Here is a 2,356-nt window from a genome sequence, read left to right as displayed (position 1 = left end):
TGGCCAGGGCGCTCCGTGGGCCCACCCGGCCCTGGTTAGGAAATCGCTGCCTGGCGGGGCCTCTCCTTCTGGGCCAGGGGCCCACGTGGGCCCGGCGCCATCTGTCCCGCGGCGAGTTGCCTTGTAGACGCGGCGCGCCGCCAACGGGAGCAGAGGACCGGGTCCTGTCGCCGCCCCGAGGGTCAGCGCGAGGCCTGGGGACGCCCCCCTCGTGGGGACTCGGGCAGGGTCTGAGCGCCCCGTGATTCCAGGGGTCCTTCCACCGTTCATGGTCTGCCCGGGTCTGTGGGGCTCCCCATCCTGCGCCGGGGCGTGTCCCTGAGGAGCGGCGTTCGGAAGTTTGCAGAGGGCCAGGGCAGTTTCGGCCAGGCGCGGGGGCCGGGGGCGCGACTCCTCGGGGAAGCGAAAGCCCACCCGCAGCCTGAAGCCTCTGAAGGTCCACTTCGGGGCCCAGGGAGGCAGCAGCCAGGACTGCCGTCCACAAGTGCGTTAGGTACCTTGTCACTGAAGACAGTGCTGGCCGGTGGAGCTCGGATCTGCGAAGGGTACGTGCTTCATCTCGAGCGTACAACTCTAGCACTCACTGAGAGAAAACAGGAATTCCTGAGTGTGTCACCTGACCAAGGGGAGCCCTCGGGAGCTCGAGGGAGGTAGGTGCTCAGAACCCAGATGCTGGTGGGCGAGGGAGGGGTGGGGGTCAGGGAGGGCCCCGTGAGAAGCCAGCCAGCCCGCCCTGGACCCTGTGCAGGCGGGCTCAGAGCAGAAAAGACCGCCTGCAGGCCCCCAGGATTCTGTCTACAGAGGAGCTCCCCCAGGGCTCCCACCTCCACCACAGCAAGCCCAAATCACCCCAAAAGGGAAGGCCTGGTGGGTGAGGGGGGGGTCCCCAGGGGCACACAACCGGCCAGCCAGCTTCCTACCTGGTATGCTTCGTGGGAAATCCTAAGAACAGGTACAACCTCACTTAGAGCAACTCCCAAACGAGCCTGGGGATAAGGAGAGCTCTCCGTGAAACACAGGTTGCTCTCATCCTCTGCAGCCTCTGAGGCCAGTGTACTTCTGAGTATCCACCAGAGAAGGCCAAGAACACAGCACCAGAAATGTACAAGGAAATAAAACACAGGCGGAGAAGGAAGTCCTGGAGAGGCTGGAGAAGAAAAGTAGCTGTTCCTCCTTAGCCAGATCCTACCCCGAGCTCTGGAGCTCCAGAATGTTCTGTCCTCTTTATGGTGGAGGTTGGAGTAGGGATATAGTCTTCCCTCCCCACGCACTGGAGCATCTGAGGCCACTGCATCTGGCCCTGTTTGTCCTGGAGCACGTGGGCAAAGTGGTGCCAGCCCATAGCCAGCTGCTGCCCTGGACCCATCATCTGTGCCAGGTGGAGTGTGGACAGCAAGCGCCTCCAGAGTCCTGCGAAGTGCGTACAATCTTGCATTCTTGATCCAAGATTTTGCCCCACAGAAGGGGCCTGTAATCCTTTTGAACCCCACCTGTCTGGAGTAGAGGGGCACCCACTGGTCCAGAACCATCGCTCAAGCAGAAGGAGAGAGCTCATGTCGGCTGCTGCACATTACCTGGCTTCCTGTTTTACAAACAAAAGAAGCCAGCCAAACTGTGCAGTCTGAAAAATGAAACCCAGAACTAGCACATCCTAGTTCCCGGAACCTGTGAACATTACCTTCTGTGAAAAGAAAGAAATTGCAGATGTGATTACGTTAAGGACCTTGCGATGCAGAGATTATCCTGTATTACCCAGATGGGCCCTAAATGCCATCACGTGTATCTTTATAAGAGAGAGGCAGAAGGAGACTTGAGACACACAGAGGCCATGAGATGACGGAGCAGAGAGGTTTGAAGATGCGGCCTTGAAAGTTGGAGTAATGCAGCGCAGGAATGCTGGCAGCCACCAGCAGCTGGCAGAGGCGGGGAGCGAATCCTCCCAGGAGCCTCTGGAAGGAGCAGAGCCCTGCCAACGCCTTGGTTTTGACCCAGTTAAACTGATTTCAGATTTTTGGCTTCCAGAACTGTGAGAGAATAAATCTCTGCAGTTTTATGCCACCCAGCTTGTGGCAATTTGTCACAGCAAACCACTGGAAACCAATATAGAATCCATAAAGCGAAGGAGAAACACTTTCTCAGAAAAACATGGCACCAAGGAATTTATTGCCAGCAGACCAACCCTGTAAGAAATGTTTTGTTTTTGGCTGCGTTGGGTCTTCGTTGCTGCGGCTTTCTCTAGTTGCAGCGAGCAGGGCTACTCTTCCTTGTGGTGCGTGGGCTTCTCATTGTGGTGTCTTCTCTTGTTGCAGAGCACGGGCTCTAGGCACACGGGCTTAGTAGTTGTGGCGCACGGGCT

The sequence above is a fragment of the Neophocaena asiaeorientalis genome, unplaced genomic scaffold (assembly GCF_003031525.2).
Source record: "Neophocaena asiaeorientalis asiaeorientalis breed wild unplaced genomic scaffold, Neophocaena_asiaeorientalis_V1.1 scaffold124, whole genome shotgun sequence".
NCBI classification, from domain to species: Eukaryota; Metazoa; Chordata; class Mammalia; order Artiodactyla; family Phocoenidae; genus Neophocaena; species Neophocaena asiaeorientalis.
This window is presented reverse-complemented; position numbering follows the sequence as displayed.